The following is a 17,693-nucleotide window of genomic DNA, read 5'->3' as shown; positions in this document are numbered from 1 at the left end:
TAAAACTAATGGACAAGTCAGAACAGTGGAAGCAGTAGAAAAAGATGATAAAACCAGGGGAAACATACAGCTTCATTGTTAGCTTCTTGTCCTGCCAAGTAGGCAGTTATAATGGATGCAGCATAATTGCCATTCTCCAGCCTTGCCAACATAGTGAACTCTTATTAGAAGGCACACAGGGTAAAGTTTCATGGTTTATCTGTTTTGTAAATGTCAATGGTTAAATAAAGGAGCAATGGTATTGTTCATGTGCAATGCAACATGCAGGCTTCAGAGGGTGAACAGAGATAGAATTACAGCGAATGGACATAGAAATTATAACACTGTTTGCCCCAGTCAATTTGTCTTGGTATTTAACCTCTAAACTAGTAAACATCCCAGACCACTGAGTCACCCAATTCAGATGGGAATTCTTTCTGTATTAAATACCCATCATCTCAATCTGATATCATCATTAGGTTATTTCCACAGGGAAGCCCAAACTGCTATTTTGTGAATATTGGATTGTACAAACATGATACATTCCATTATCAGGAGGTTGGGTTGAGTAACTATAATTAGGTGATGAGATGAACCTTGTAATTATATCTTTTATAAGAATATATAGTGAATGTATTGCTTTTAAAATGTGGCCGCTGCTGTGATGCAGAATACATATAGCCAATTTGTGTACACTCTATACACAACCAATTAATTCACTTTAGGTATCAAGTGGAGCTTCAGTGTTGTCCAGGGCTCCTAACACTGTCGGTCTACAAATATGTAGGTGTGGATAATGGCTTGCAAATGAGAAACTAAAGTCAGTTGTGACTTAATGAAGACTGAGCAGGAGTGGATTTTGAAAAGAAAGGGTCAGGGAGTTTGCTTCTAGAAAAGATTAACCTAATAAGAGGTCACGCTCAAACCATGCTAAAATCTTATTGATCCCCTTCCTCCCAATTGTACTTCCAACTGAGAATGCACAGCCTCAGCAATATATTTGCTTCACATTTCTGTAACCATAAATAACTTCATCTAGCCCAAATTGTGCAACTGGATTGAATTATTTCTTAGAGGATAAAAAGCGTCAAACGATGACAGCCAACTGGAGAAATAGATCAAAGGTTGCCTGCACAGACTTGCAGGTTGAATAAATCCTTGTATTGGCTAGATTCGTATTCTTTTAACCAAAGTATTGATTTCACTGAGCATTATTCAACCTCTCCAACTACACATTTACAACTACACAATGCAATTTCCACAATTATTTTTGTTTTCTGGTTATACAACCTTGAATTAGATTTATTAAATTAGATTCTACTTGCCAGCTAAATGGTCACTTGAAAAGGATTACGAATGAACTGAGCCACATACAAATCAACTGGGGTTGACCTAAGCAAATCCTCCAATTTCAAATGTGATCCATTTCAAAGCATTAGTGAATGCGTGGATCAGTGCCAATTACTAACAAAAGGTACTTTGCTGTACTGTGTTTAAAAATTTGCAGTTTAAACTGAGAAACAGATGGAAGGTCTCAAGTAATAGCATTCACCAGCAGGGAAGTTTTGGTGTAAAATGCTCAAGTCATCTAATAAGGTTACATCTGATTCAATATTGGCTTTAACTACGAGTGTGAATGTACCTTTGAGAACTGGATAACACCTGAATTTGTGGCCACATGGGAGACTGCAGATGCTACACGCAAGAGCAAAGAAACCAATCTGCTGTGGGTCGAGCAGGATTAGTGGGAGTAAAACAATGGCCAATGTTTCAAGCAGGAATGCTTAGTCCAATCAGGATTTGCTCCTAGAGGCCAAAGATTTTATTGTAACCGAAGTCGTAAGTCCCATGGGTAGTGGGAATGGTGAACGACCAAAGGGACTGCTCACACAAACCGCGCGAGACTCTCCTATTCGTGAAACTATTTATTTGTATAGATGAATACTTCTACTGCATATATATTGTTCATTTGAATGCGTCTATTAGGTTTGTTTGCATGATTTGCACCAAGGACTGGAGAACGCTATTTAGTGGGGTTCTACTAAACAATCAGGTGACAATAAACTTGCAAAATCAGTTGATGCTTGCGAGCAAGATCGCAATCCAAATGGAAAGGGGAGTTGTGGTTGCCCGCAAGGGATAAGGGGCAACTCAGAGGGGGGGGGGAATTTGGGGTTAAGGTATTATTGGGTGTGGGAATTGTTGGGGTATTTTATGTTTTAAATGTGTTGTCATACATTGAGTTTAATAAGGGAAAACTAAGAGATGAAAAAGGGGGATGGAGGTGGTGAGGAGGTGGAAAAGAGGTATAAAATGGCCAAAATTGAGTGGCTCTATAATAATTTTTAAAGTTTGGTAACTGCAAACCACCTTGGTTATACCTCTCTGTTAATTTATCTAACGCTACCCTCGGTTTCCCTCCTTTCCACAAGAATTTCCTTATTATTCTCTTTAGTTCATTAAAAAATTTCTCTGTTAAGGGAATTGGCAATGATTGAAATAAGTATTGTATCCTTGGGAAAACATTCATTTTAATGCAAAAAAATATCCTGCATAAACCTTTGATCTTCCTCGTTAGGTGCAAATTGAGCAAATTCCAAAATTCTAAGTATATCTGACACTTTATCATTACATACCTCCCTGCTGGATCTATTATTTCCTCCTCTATTTTGATTGGTACATTTTTATTAACTAATATGGGTCCACCTCCAGCTTTTGAATTATAGGATACTGCCGCTACGTGTCCTACCCAGTCTCTCTTTAATTTGTTATGTTCCACTTCAGTTAGATGCGTTTCCTGCGCAAATGCTACATCTATTTTTTTCCTTCTTCAATAAATTTAGTACCCTCTTCCTTTTAATTTGGTTATGTATTCCATTAATGTTTATAGGCATATAGTTCAGACAAGGGAAAAACCAGACTGGACTAAGATAGAATTAGATAAAATAGGGGAGAAGGTACTGGAACATATACTTTATAAGTGGGATGAAAAGTTGATGCAATATAAAAGCTCACCAATATTGCATTATTTACTTAATACATGGAAGAGGATCCACTTAGAAAGGAAAAAAATGAATTACCAAATACCAAAATTGTTATTGACACAAAACCTCCTAGTCCCTTTTACAATAGATAACCTTTCCTTTAGAGAATGGGAGAGAAAAGGAATCAAAAGAATAGAAAATTGTTTTTTGGGAAATAATTTATTTACATTTGAACAGTTGAAGTACAAATATGGAATAACTCATGGCACAACGTTTGCATATATTTAAAGGATGAATTAGGAAATAGACTGAGATTACCAGAAGGAAGCAGCTTTGAATATGTGATTATAGACACAATGACAATTAAAAGATTTATAATGAACATGTACATTAAGCTGCAAGATAAGGAAAATGATGAAATAAACTATAAACCTAAACAAAAGTGGGAAAAAGATTTAAACATAAAGATAAAAAATGAAGTATGAGAAAAGTTATGTTCTGGAACTATGAAGAATACAATAAACACAACATTACGTATGATACAGTATAATTGGTTACACAGGGTAAATATCGCTCCTCAACCCAGTATGTAAAAGTAGAAGACACAAATTTCTTGTTTATTTTCATTGTGTGATGACACTGTTTAATGGGTTTAATGTATCATATAGGTTGAACGTTGAGTGGGTGGGGAGGGGGGTGAAGGAGGGAGGGAAGGGAGGGGGGGAAAGGGGAGAAAATGACACTGTGTATATTCAAGAGGGAAATGTTTGTGTGTATTTTGGTCAGCATGGTTCATAGTATGAAAAATAAAATTTTTCTTAAAAGTTAAAAGAATGGGATCCAACAGTATCAGATAGATGTTTTCGCTGTTGTAAGGAAATGGGAACAACAGTACATGCAATTTGGGCATGTGAGAAAGTGACTAAGTTTTGGGAAGAACTAAATCAGATATTAAATAAAATCGCAAAAAATAACATACCAAAAAATCCAGAGATCATTCTTTTAAGTAACATAAGAAGTAAAGAATTAGGCCTCAAATTGAATAAAGTGCAAAAAAGATTTATTATGATAGCCTTAACAGTAGCAAAAAGAAATGTAAAATGTCAACTTAGAAAATGGAAGAGAGCCTGAGAATATAGCAATGGTACATTGAAATGAATAAATGTATTCCATTGGAAAAAATAACATATAATTTAAAAAATAAAGTCACATTGTTGGAACAAATTTGGGAACCGTACATGGAACATAACAGAGAGAGCTTGTCTCGGACATCCATCCCCTAAAATGATGATAAGACAAAATGACTAGATTCAGTGTGTATTAAATAGATAATGCATTTTTCTTGTTTATTTTCCTTTGTGTGAAGATATTATTTTATGGTTTTATTGAATTATATATGTTGAATATTTATGATTTTTGGAGGGGGGTGGGAAGAGTGGAGAGAGGGAAAGGGGGGAAAATAGGGAGAAAATGCCACTGTGTCTATTTAATGAGAAACATTTGTACATATTTTGGTTGATATGGTTCACAGTGTGAAAAATAAAAAAATTATTTTAAAAAAGAGTAAAACATGGAATTCTGCAGGCAGCATGAATGAAGTAAAAACTGGAGAAACTCAGCAGGTCAAATAGTGTAGTTTATGTTGCAAAGATGAAGATACATAACTAATGTTTCTGGCTTGAGCCCTTCATCAAGGTATGAGCAAAATGTAACCAGGCGCTTTGAACAAAATGGTGGTTGGGGTGGGGTGTGGGGGAAGAGGTGTGCAGGCCCACAGGAGGAGTTAATAGGTGGATAGGGGAGGACACACCAGCAAACGGGGGGAGGGGGGATGGGTCTGTGAATGGAGAGGGAAGGGGATGGAGAACTGGAGGAAAGCAGAGGAATAGGGAAGAGCGGGATAAATGAATGTTCTTCTTGGTTCCATTAGAAAGTAAAAACAATTGTTCACATTCTTGATTATATTTGGTGACTGAGCCTCCATAGTCTTTTTGGGTGAAGAATTCTGAATATATACTTCAGGGTGGGTGAAGTACCCCATATGTCAGCATAGAGGACGACTGGTGTATAAGTCAATGCTCAGAATTTCCATGTAAAATGTAGGTTTTGGAGACATCAAAACGCCATAGATCATAGGAGCAGCCCCTAATATTCCATGTGAGCACACTGAAACTGGATGGCGTTAACATAGACTTCTCCGGCTCCTGCTTGACCTCTCCCCATTCTCCCTCTCTTCCCCATCTATCTTCTTTCCTCCAGCTCTCCACCCCTTCCCTCTCCATTAATAGAGCCATTCCCCTCCTCCTGTTTGCAGAGGTACCCTCCCTCATCAACCTATTACCTCCTGCCTGTGGGCCTGTGCTTCTCACCCTCAACCTCCCCTCCACCATTTTGTTCAGGATCCTGTCTTCATTTTGTTCAAACCTCGAGGAAGGTCTCAAGCCTGAAACTTTGGTTATGTATCTGTATCTTTGCTAAATAAAATATATTCTCTGATCTGATGAGTTTCTCCAGCATTGTGCTTTTACCAACAGTGCCAACTCCAATTCTAGAATGCCTGGAGGAGTATCATTAACTCTAGTTGAAGGGTAGGTTCAATGACCTCTCCAGGTCCAAGGTTCTGCTCGTATTTAAACCATCATTAGTGGCTGGACCAAAACATTCTCACATTCACGGGAAAGGTTCTACTTCATGACAAGTGTGTGTTTTTTTTTTGGATTACTGAGAAAAGACATCAAATACTTTTTCTTTTGAGAAAGTGTAACATCCTCACCAATTTCTGAGAATCTGTCTTAAGGCTACCCCAACAGGTAAAGAAGCAACTGGTAAGGCAAGGAGTCTCAAGTCCAAGGGTGCATGTAGAAACTGAGGGTGTGTGCAATAATCCAGTTATTTCCCTGCTGAGCTCCAGCTGTCCAAATGGTGGGTGGCAGTGTCCAGGAATCCTATACAGGATTCATCAGTCTCTGCAGAACCCACAGATCTGTAGTTGAAACAAAAAGTCATCCTCGATCTCTTAAAAATATAAAATAAATACAAAAAATGAGAAATGTCTCTGTGAACATAACACCCAGTTATTGCAAATATCTGGTTACACGAGTTACATTTATTGCTCTGATATCAGGTTGTACGGTTAAGTTTAATTGCATTGACCCTTATTTGTATACTTAGGAGGAGTGCACAGTTGGGAGTTGCATGCTGCCTGAATCAGGGTAACTGTGGGCTGAGCGTTGAGTCTGTGATCAGATGCCCTGTCAATACTAAAATGGCAACAGCTGCAGACTCTGGAAGAATATTGGCCAAGGCTGAAGTGATGACAGGGCTTGTGACTGCACGCCATTGGCGAATTAGCACTTCGTGATCTGCTTGGTGATTGGCAGTACCACCTGCTATACCATCTCTGAAAGGAAGAGATACAGTTGCAGAGTATCAGAAGGGACCACTTGAAAGTGTGCTGGTTCTTCAATGCGATGTGGTTGAATCCACAGCATTAAAGCTGCTTCACAGTCACTGCAACATTGGATCTCGATCTCTCAGCTGTTGAGAATGAACTGAACTTCCTGTCGAATTGTCAATGCAATGTCGTCCACACAAGTAGCGAGCAAGGACCCAGATGTCTGTTCCTTGCTGAGGTTGGCTCGCTAGAAGATGGATAATTTAGCCAGGATTTCCTTAATGATGGAAAGTCTGCTAAATCCATTGGAACTATTTTTACGTCCTTGGGTCATATACAATTGGTGTATTTTATGTACCTGTGTGGCTCTAGCAAGTAAGAATTTCAGTGGGCCTTTTCAATGTGTATATGACAATAAATGCTCATTGCATCACCTCATCTCATTATGAATCAGCCTGACTGTCTTTGGTGTACCAAGTGACGTTATGGCTCTCCTTGGACAATCCATTCCTAGGCAGGGGAAGGCTGATAGATATAATGTCTCCTCCAATAAAATGAGCTGCAGCTCAAAGATACGGGAGGGTGTTACAAACCTGCATCCTGAAACTATTTGCATTTTCACTGTTGATTGAAGCCAAATGTTCTTAAACTGAATAAAGGGTCAAAAAAATCACATTGTGTAAAAAGCAGGATCACGCTAAATCGGGGTTTCAATAAATTGTTGTAGTTACAGTTGAAATTAAAACAAATTAATTTTTAGTAAATCGACCATCCCTGCTGCTCATAGTAGCCCCAAGTCCCTGCTGCTCGCGGCAGCCCGACACCCGAGTCCAGTGACTCATCGCATTATATCCAGATTTGCGTTAAATTGGGGTGTGTTAAATGAGGTTCCTCTGTATATATGTACTGCAAAACTCAAAACGGTCAACCAGTTTACCTATCTCGGCTGCACCATTTCATCAGATGCAAGGATCGACAATGAGATAGACAACAGACTCGCCAAGGCAAATAGCGCCTTTGGAAGACTACACAAAAGAGTCTGGAAAAACAACCAACTGAAAAACCTCACAAAGATAAGCGTATACAGAGCCGTTGTCATATCCACATTCCTGTTCGGCTCCGAATCATGGGTCCTCTACCGGCACCACCTACGGCTCCTAGAACGCTTCCACCAGCGTTGTCTCCGCTCCATCCTCAACATCCATTGGAGCGCTTACATCCCTAACGTCAAAGTACTCGAGAAGGCAGAGGTCGACAGCATCGAGTCCACGCTGCTGAAGATCCAGCTGTGCTGGATGGGTCACGTCTCCAGAATGGAGGACCATCGCCTTCCCAAGATCGTGTTATATGGCGAGCTCTCCACTGGCCACCGTGACAGAGGTGCACCAAAGAAGAGGTAGAAGGACTGCCTAAAGAAATCTCGTGGTGCCTGCCACATTGACCACCGCCAGTGGGCTGATATCGCCTCAAACCGTGCATCTTGGCGCCTCACAGTTTGGCGGGCAGCAACCTCCTTTGAAGAAGACCGCAGAGCCTACCTCACTGACAAAAGGCAAAGGAGGAAAAACCCAACACCCAACCCCAACTCACCAATTTTCCCCTGCAACCGCTGCAATCGTGTCTGCCTGTCCCGCATCGGACTTGTCAGCCACAAACGAGCCTGCAGCTGACGTGGACTTTTTACCCCCTCCATAAATCTTCGTCCGCGAAGCCAAGCCAAAGAAGAAGATATTGATTATGTATGTGTTATGTCAGAATGTGTGTTGGCATGTTTTTGGACTGAGAAAACTGTTTTGTCGGGTTGTACTTGTACAATCAATGATAGTAAATTTGAATTTGAACTTTCATTCACAATGTTACCACATGATTCTTGAGAGAAATATGACCATGACCAGGTGAGCACAGAGAGGACACCACATCTATGATTAAAGACATACTGAGGAGTCCTGGTCTAGATTCTCCCAGAGTTTACAAGAATGAGAGATCTCCCATTGTAAAAATGAATGCTCTCCTTGGTTCCATTAGAAAGTAAAAGCAATTGTTCACATTCTTGATTATATTTGGTGACTGAGCCTCTATAGACGTTTTGGGTGAAGAATTCTGAATCTATACTTCAGGGTGGGTGAAGTACCCCATATGTCAGCGTAGAGGATGACTGGTGTATAAGTCGACACTCAGAATTTCCATGTAAAATGTAGGCTTTGAGCTTACTGGATAAGGGGAACATTGAGACTTTGCTATTCGTCAACTGTTGCAAATGGTGATTGGTGTGTGCTGTTAGCTTTGTTTGCTATGCTGTCATTTTAAGGTATGTTAGACAGCATTATAATACTTTTTTAAAAAACTTTATTTAAGAGCATTATAATACTTTTTAAAAATTATTAATTACTATTAATCCAGTTTCCCAAATGTAAGTTTCAGTAGAAAAATATTTAGAAGCAGGACCTTCTGCGAGTGTATTATGCAGTTCTCCATTGCCATGGGGGGACACTCTAAACCACAGGATATCAAAGTTCGGATTTTATATTTGGCGTACAAGATAACCCCTGGTTTTGGGGTGACACTTTTAAGGTTCAAATTCTGTCTTGTATGCCGACAGATGTGGTCATTTCTTTTCCCCTCGGTACTGAATCACTGACCCCTTATTTTGAGTCAGCGACTGCTGGTTCGGGAACAACATCAGGGACATGAGAGACTGTGGATGCTGGAATTCCTCCCCCCCACCACCCCCCGCCCTACTGCTAACGTGCTGGGTTCCTGCAGCACCTTTTCATTGAAGTTTTCAATGAGCATTCAATTTTACCAATGCTCAACCACTGAAAGAATTCATACATCCATCAAATCACACGAAAGACGATCAAACAAAGCACGATCCTAACGAATATCAGTATTGTCATGCAGTGCAATATTAATTCTTCAGTGAATGTGTGTACTATTTCACTCAGTTTCTGGTCCCAAGCTCAGATTGATTGACAGAGTATATACATGACATCACTCATAACCCTGAGATTACCATTCATTGGTAGAGCAAAAAAATAAAGTGTACACAGCATAAAACATGTAAACAAACTGAGCAATACAGAGAGAATAAAAAGAAAATCAAAAAAGTGCACAAATAAGAGTCCTTAAATGAGTCCCTGATTGAGTTTGTCGTTGAGGAATCTGATGGAGGTGGGGGAGCAGCTGTTTCTGTACCTGGTGCCGCGAGTCTTGTGGCACCTAGACCTCTTTTCTGATGGCAGCAGCGGGAACAGAGCTTGTGCTGGGTGGTGTGAGTCTTTGATGCCCTCAATGGCAACACACCCTGTAGATGTGGTCAGTAGTGGGGAAGGTTTTGCTGTGATATCCTGGGCTGTGTCCACTACCTTTTGGAGGACTTTACGCTCAGGAGTATTGGTGTTTTCATACCAGACCATGATGCAGCCGGTCAGCACATTTTCTACCATACCTCTAGAAATTTGCCAGGGTTTCTGGTGTCATCCCAAACCTCTGAAAACTCCTGAGGAAGTAGTGATGCTGACGAGCTTTCTTCACGATGCCATTAGTGTGTTGGGTCCAGGATAGTGAGTCCCAAGAATTTAAATTCGCTCACCCTCTCCATCTCTGATCCCCCAATGATTACTGGATTGTCTACCTCTTGGCTTTCCTTTCCTGAAGTCAACAATCAGGTCCTTAGTTTTGGTGACATTAAGTGCAAGGTTGTTGCACCATTCAGCCAAGTTTTCAATCTCCATCCTGCATGGTAACTCATCCCTTTTTTTTTAAATACAACCTACTACTGTGGTATTGTCAGCAAATTTGTAGATGGTGTTATTGTTGTGCCAAGCCATATAGTCGTAGGCGTGAAATGAGTAGAGCAGGGGGCTAAGAACACAGCCCTTTGGTGCTCCAGTACTGATAGAGATGGAGGAGGAGAAATTCTTACCAATCTTCACTGATTGTGATCTGGAAGTGATCCAATTGCACAGAGGGGTTTAGGAGTTTGCTGATCAGTTTTGAGGGGATGATGGTGTTAAATGCCAAACTGTAGTCGATAAAGAGCATCCTGATGTATGCATTTTTTGCGATCCAGGGGGTCCAGTGCTTTGTGTGGAGCCCGTGAGATGGCATCCGCTGTAGACCTGTTTCTATGATAGGCAAACTGGAATGTATCCAAGCTGAAAGGTATTCCAAATATTTTTGGATTAAAGTAATCCTCTAGTTTCTGCAGTGTCTGTAAATGTGATGTGAGTGGATTTATCAGTGTGGCATTTACTTCTGGCTCATTCTCCAACCAGGAGAATTGTTTGTTCAACACTTGCTTCACTTCAGTCCATCTCTTTCAAACTCCAGCAATGTTTTTGCTGTCCTGAATGGCGTTCAAGTTCAGTCATTCATGCCTTTCTGTCTAATAGAACAGCTCAAGGCAGCCCTGTTTTACCCAAGCTATTCAAACAGCAACCTACCAGTTGTCTGGCCTGTGGCACCATTCCTCGCCATGCTGGCCTGCTGCGCTCTCTGCAGCACAGGTGGGTTCTTTCCCAAATAGGATTCCGTTGGGATGGGTGCAGCTGACGAAGCTTCTAAAACTCCATGTTGGTGTTGCAAGGCCACTTGGAACCAAAGGTATCGATGTCCTTCAATAATTCCCAAGAAAAGTCCAACCTACTCTCAACCTCTGTTGTTTTCATGAATGCAGAGGGAGATGGAGATTTATTCACATGTTCCGTCCTTAAGGTTTTGCTATGAACTGGATATTCCACTTAGCGCGTGACAATGTTTGTATTTATTTGCAAGTAAGAACACTTCTTGACACTAACAGTATCGAGTATGATGGTGTGAACGATACAGACAAATGCAGTGTCAATATTTAAAGCTATATTAAGTGGAGTTAATTCAGTGCTGCTGTAGCATATTTCAGATATATTGTCAAAGTACATGCAGTAAATCACATACAACCCCGAGATTCTTTTTTCCTGCTGGCCAGGCAGAATTCCCACTTATTCGTAGTGCTCAATATGCATATGTAAACAAAGGAAAGAGGAAAAAAAATCAATAAAGTGCAAAAGTAAGAGTTCTTAAATAAGTCCTTCATTTAATTTTTTGTTGAGGAGTCCGATGGTGGAGAGGGAGCAACTGTCACTGAACCTGGTGGTCGCTTGGCTTCACAAGCACAATAACGAGCTCCATCCTTGTCACCATGTTGTAGACCATTGAAGCCCCAAAAAAGCACTTGATCTACACCAATCAATACACTAATCATACACTAACCCATTTAATTCTCTCCACATTCCACCTTCAGATTTGTAGTGGCCGATTATTGAAATTCACATGTCCCATTTTCCATTTATGGCAATGTCACAGCCTGCAGGAAGAAGCCTGGCAGCCCTGATTTTGATGCTCCGTGATGGTAGAAGGTCAGAAATCCTGTGTGCTGGATGGAAAGGGTTCGCGCTAACTCTTTCAGTCCTTTTTAAACAACGCTCCTGGTAAATGTGTGTGATCTCTGGGTGCTTTGGATTCCTTCCACATTCCAAAGACATTGGTAGGTTAATTAATTACTTAAACATGTATGTTGGTGAGTGGCAGAGTCTGCAGGAGTTGATGAGTATGTGGGGGAGAATTAAAAATAATGGGATTATCTTGGGTTGGTGTAAATGGGGAAGTGATGGCCAGGGTAAACTTGATGGGCCTGAAAGCAGACAACCATCAGACGGAGACCAACCACTGTGACCTCTGTCAGCAGAGTGCTCTGCTTCAGCGCCTGATGGTGAGAGGTGTTGAAACAAAAGATCACAAGGGAAACAGACCTTCCTCTCACAAGGCCCCATTGGGCTGGAGGCCAGATTTGGCTTCCTTGCATGCAGAGGGAGATAGATATGAAGACAGGAATGTTACTTAAGATAAATGATAAAATTGTGTTGTGAAGCAGATACATTTCTTGTGCATTTTGATGACAGCCGAACATCAGCGGCAATCTTTGCCTCACTGAGTAGGATGGTTTGTGATAATGTTTGCCTCTTAGAGTTGGAATTTGCATGCCATTATGAGAGCTATGCAACTGGCAAATGGCTGTGACATAATCCTGTTAAGAATAGCAAGAGTTTTAAACAGGAAAGTTTGCAGATGCTGTGATTGTAGTTCAATACACAGAAGTGCTGGAGAAACTTAGCAGGTCATGCAGCATCTTTAGCAGTGACGGCTGCACCACAGCTTGCAAACCACTTGCGGTTCTTTGAGGTATAATGTGTGGCTTGCGGAAATACTGTATATGCTGTTGTATTGGACAGTCTGAAACTTAAAGTTTTTACCTTAAAGTCAGGGTCGTCCTAAACCAAGACTTTTAAATTCTTACCTTGATGTTGAAGTCGAAACACCACACGCCATCTTCCTGCCAGCTCTGATGCAATCTCATGCACATCCGTTAATTATTTGCAAAGTCTCAGTACTCCTCTGCAGGATATGTCCGCCTGGTCCAACTGCCTGTTAAAGGAGCTGACGGTGGTTTATTTAAAAATATACAAATAAAATTTAAACCTTTAAATGATAATTCGTTATTAAAATATTATCATTTGCTTTTATCAACGCCCACTGGTCAGCGGTAAGTGCCAGATTTTGGGGTCGTCTTGTACAAAGGGTGTCATTCAAAACTACCATTTTCGGTGGAAATTCTGGGTCGCCCTATACACAAATCATCCTATACAATGGCACATGCAGATGAGAATTGTACGAGCCACTGCTCGCAATGGTAATTTGAGTGGGTGTGGCTTACGCTAGTGTGATTGTTGCGGCTCTCAGACATTTGAGGTTTATAGTACGTGGCTCTTGTGTCAAGCAAGACTGACCACCCCTGATCTATGGGAAGTAACTGTTTCAGGCCTGAGCCATTTGTCAAGGTATTAAATAGGAATAATATAGATTTCAACAGGCTAGTGCAGAGAATTCAACAATGAGACTGAATGACAATGTAATACTCTGTACTGAATTTTTGCAAATTGCTTTGTGTATCCAGTGTGATCACTCTTTCTAATTTTTTTGAAGTGAGAATATGTTGTGGGCTGGAGGTGGGGCAAGAGGGAATTAAAAACAACAGGAGCAGGTAGGGCCAATATCTTAATACCAGTTTAATAGTTGGAAGGCAGACAGACATCCCTTACAACAGTGGCTCTCAACCTTTTGCTTTCCACTCACATGCCACCTTAAGTAAGCCTTTCTAACCACAGAGCACTTAGAAAGTAACTCTGAATGGGATGGAGTGGCAAAGGGTTCTAGGGCTATTTTAATGAATCCTTAAAAATAGAAATTCAAGGCCATAAAAATGCAAACAACTCAATGGAAATCATTTCAGAATCAAAATTTCTGAATCAGAATTTATTGTCATGACCATGTGACATGAAATTCGTTGTTTTGCAGAAGGACTTCAGGTGTAAAATTGTTACGAATTACTTTAAAAACCAAATTGCTGCAAAAGAAGAGGAAAGTGAGGCAGTGTCTCTGGTTCATCGTTCATTCAGAAATCTGATGGCAGAGGGGAAGAAGCTGCCCTTGTGCTGTTGGGTGCTCGTCTTTAGGCTCCAGGACCTCCTTCATGATGGTAGCAGAAAGAAGAGGGCATGGCCTGGGTAGTAAGGGTCCTTGAGGATAGAGGCTGTTTTCTTGAGACATTTCTGTTGAAAAATATGTTTTTTTTTTCAGCCTTTCGAGAATCTAGATTGGGCCACCTTTAACAGCTAGTAAATTTATGTCTTTGAATTTCAATAAGGATAACAAAATGCAAAAACAGATGCAGAAAGATTTGCAAAAACTAACTTGGACGGCATGGTTGACATAGCGGTTAGTGCAATGCCTTTACAACACCAGCAATCAGAACCGGGGGTTGAATCTTGCCTGTAATGAGTTTGAACGTTTTTCCCATGTCCGTGATTTCCACACCCCCCCCCCCCCCCCACCGGGGGTCCAGTTTACTTCCACATTCTGGGGGGTGTAAGCTAATTGGGTGTAAGTTGGGCGGCACGGACTCATGGGCCGAAAGGGCTTGTAACTGCGCAGTATGTCTGCATTTTTTTTAATATGTATAAAGAAATAAAAGCTGGTGTAGGCCAATCAGCCGCTTGTTCCTGCTCTGCCATTCAATAAGATAATGGCTAATCTCTTACCTCAGCCCTGCTTCCCTGCATTAACCCAATTCTTCTCGAGTAACCAAAATCTAAAAACCCATACATCTTTGTGGTGACCATGCTGTCACTGGAACTTCACAGCTGACCTCCATTTTACTGCTAATTTAGTTGGCTCAGTCTATAAATAGATGAAGGTCCATTGCGGTTATTGTATTACCCTTGTTGCATGGCTGATTTATAGCATGCCCTGGATGTTTATGGACAATAAACAACTCTCACTGATGTGTACTGTTTGCTCTTTCTCAGATCCACCTAATTTGACTCAACTTCTTAATTTTCTGAATTGTTCTCTCCTATCCATTGCCTTTATTGCATTCTTTAAAATTGAGGCAACCAAAAACTGCACCTCATTTTAAAAAAATTTTGCTTGTGTTATTTAGCAGTTCAGTATCCTGGGACATCTCATTGTCAGACTCAGTTACTTTTTAAACTGTAGTCATATGTAAATGATGATCAGTTAATTCTATTTATGCCATTACTGCAAGGACATAATATATGCAATAAGCCTTCAGTAAAAATCTTGAATTTGTCTTTGTATAATTTTTCACTCTGATTGAATTTTCATGCTTTGACTCATGTCTGGCAGATTAGGGTTTTCATTAGTCATTTTTTCCACTCCTCGATATACCTTTGTCCTTTCCCTTTAACTTTCTAAATTCTTCCTCTACAGAAACTGTTTTACACTGGCACAAAGACACGCACACTCTGAACTATTTCTAGGTCATTGGCCCCAACCTGTGTCAAATAAAATGCTTTCCAACATGACAACTCCCTCATTGGCCCATGAAATAAAACTTTCTTTATGATCACTAATCTGTGCCAATATGCCTTTGCACCAGCCATTAATACAGAAATCATTACTTCTGCAGTTCTGCTTAGAAATTTGGAGCATCTCTGCTGCCCTGTGAAATCTATGTTATTGGTTCCTAAACCAAACATGATAAACTGAATCTTTCCCCTCCACTCTGTTCCCTCTATACCAGGGATTAGGCGAGCAACTCAATCTATGGGACCCATATTTGTAGCTGCAGAGAACAGTATTTATGATGTGACAGATTATAGATATGATTTTGGGAGATAAATTAGTGTAGGTCACAAACAAACATTTCAAAACCGATCTCATCTAAAATACAGGAGCTCTGCTCAAGCCAGACAGGCCCGGCTCTGAGAACCTTTGCAAAAACTTTGAAGGGTGCCCGAGGGATTTCACTAATGGATTGTTGTTTTGAAAACCAACAGATGAAGGAACTCGGAGGAGTAGGTTCAGAGCCGCAGGCTGTCTGGGTGTGCTGCTTGCTGTTTTAAGAGGGTCACATGGTTTTGCAAGTAGAGAGGGAGTTAAACAAGCTTTTCTCAGAGAGAGAGAGAGAGAGAGAGAGTCAGTTCTGCAGTTTACAGTCAGCAGCAGCAGCTGGGACTGGAACGGGACAAGCTGGCAAGCTTGTGGAAAAACCCCATTTGGAAGATGGGTTGTGAGTGCTTAGTTCAGCCTGGTCAAAGCCCTTGTGGTTCACTGAAGAGGAGAGGACTGGCTGTCTAATGTTTCACTTGGAATAAGAGAAACCAAAAGGCACTCTGTGGTGACCTGAAAGAAAGAGGTTATCATCTGGAGAACCTTGAGGGGGCAAGTTTCTTCGGCAAGACACTGAAGTGGCTGGGTGTCCATTGTACAACAAATCTCTCTCTCTGTAAACTGACAAGAACCTTCCTGAGCAGTAACCATTTACATTTCAAGCACCAAAGTCTGGTGAACTTTATAAATGTTAAATTATGTGCATAGTATAAGAATTGCCTGCAACCAGTGAACTTGGAGGAATGAGAAGTGAGATTGGACTGTGAATCAAAGAACTTTTCTGAACTTACACATTACATACACATATGCTTAGAATTAGAAGGCAGTTAGAATTAGAAGGCAGTTAAGTTAGGTTAGTTAAGTTAATAGTGATAAGTTAAATTGTGATCCTGTTTTCACGTTTGAAGATAATTAAAAGTAACTTATGTTCAAATGACCATTTGTCTTGGTGAATATCTATTGCTGCTGGGTCTTGGGGTCCTCTGGACTCATAACAATGATGTAACTACCGTTCTCTGTAACCACAATGTTCCTTTACACCACCCCCTCCCCCCACTCCTGACTTGAATGTATCATTTATGCATCCATCTTGCACTCCCCAATTTCATTAGGCACAAGATAAAAGAATCTTAAACTGTTAGTCCAGTGGTTTTCAAACTGTCCCCCTAAACTCACATTCCACTTTAAGTCTTCCCTATGCCATAGGTGCTCAGTGATTAGTAAGGAATTGTTTAAGGTGGTATGTGGGTGGAAAGAAAAAGTTTGAATACCACGGTTTTAATCGTGCCTAATTGACTCATTATGTGCACAGTTTCATAACTCCAAAGGAGCTGTGAAAGGAAATGGGCCAATGGCAATTTTTCTCAAGCAAAATACTTCAGTAACATGAGACCATGGATGGGTCTAGAGCAGTGATTCTCAACCTTCCCTTCCCATTCACTTACCACCTTAAGCAATCCCTTACTAATCACAGAGCACCTATGGCATAGGGAATACTTAAAATGGGATGTGAGTGGAAAGAAAAAGATTGAGAACCACTGTTGTAAATGAATTGGGTGTTACCGCACTGTATGTCTAAAATAAAAATAACCTATTTTTGTTTCATTCACTTGCCTGTCTAGGAATCTCTTACATGCCCCCATTGTTCCAGCCTCCTCCACCACCCATGGCAATGCACTCTCGTCACCCACAACTCTCAGTGTAAAATTTTTAAAAATAAAAATAAAAAAATTACTGTCTCCCCTAAACTTTCCTCCCTTCATTTTGTACAGAAGTTCTCTGGTATTTGCTACTCCCCCCCCTCCCCGCCCCACCCTGGGAAAATGGTGCTGACATGATGCTCCTTTTGAGTGTTTTATAACAATTCAATCGGACTTCCCTTTTATTATATTCCTACGCCACCTTTGGTAAAGCACTGTGTGACTTAACAACCGCTCACTCAACCAGACCTGCCCTACTCTGATTGCGCACATGTTCTCCCAGGTCTTCCTACACTGGAAACCCTTGGAGGTCACTAGCCTTTGTTCCTAGTTACCTCTCCTCATTCCTTTTGTTGAAATGCATTATCTTGCATTTGTCTGCATTAACTGGAAACCTCTGTGGATCAG

At 40.7% G+C, this 17,693-nt stretch overlaps 1 protein-coding gene across 7 annotated transcripts in view; it reads left to right on the top strand.

Moving 5' to 3' along the window:
• Positions 1–17,693, top strand: part of rbm20 (RNA binding motif protein 20) — a 183,592-nt gene that overhangs the window by 112,641 nt on the left and 53,258 nt on the right. The window lies entirely within an intron of this gene.

The sequence above is a fragment of the Narcine bancroftii genome, chromosome 10 (assembly GCF_036971445.1).
Source record: "Narcine bancroftii isolate sNarBan1 chromosome 10, sNarBan1.hap1, whole genome shotgun sequence".
NCBI classification, from domain to species: Eukaryota; Metazoa; Chordata; class Chondrichthyes; order Torpediniformes; family Narcinidae; genus Narcine; species Narcine bancroftii.
This window is presented reverse-complemented; position numbering and strand designations above follow the sequence as displayed.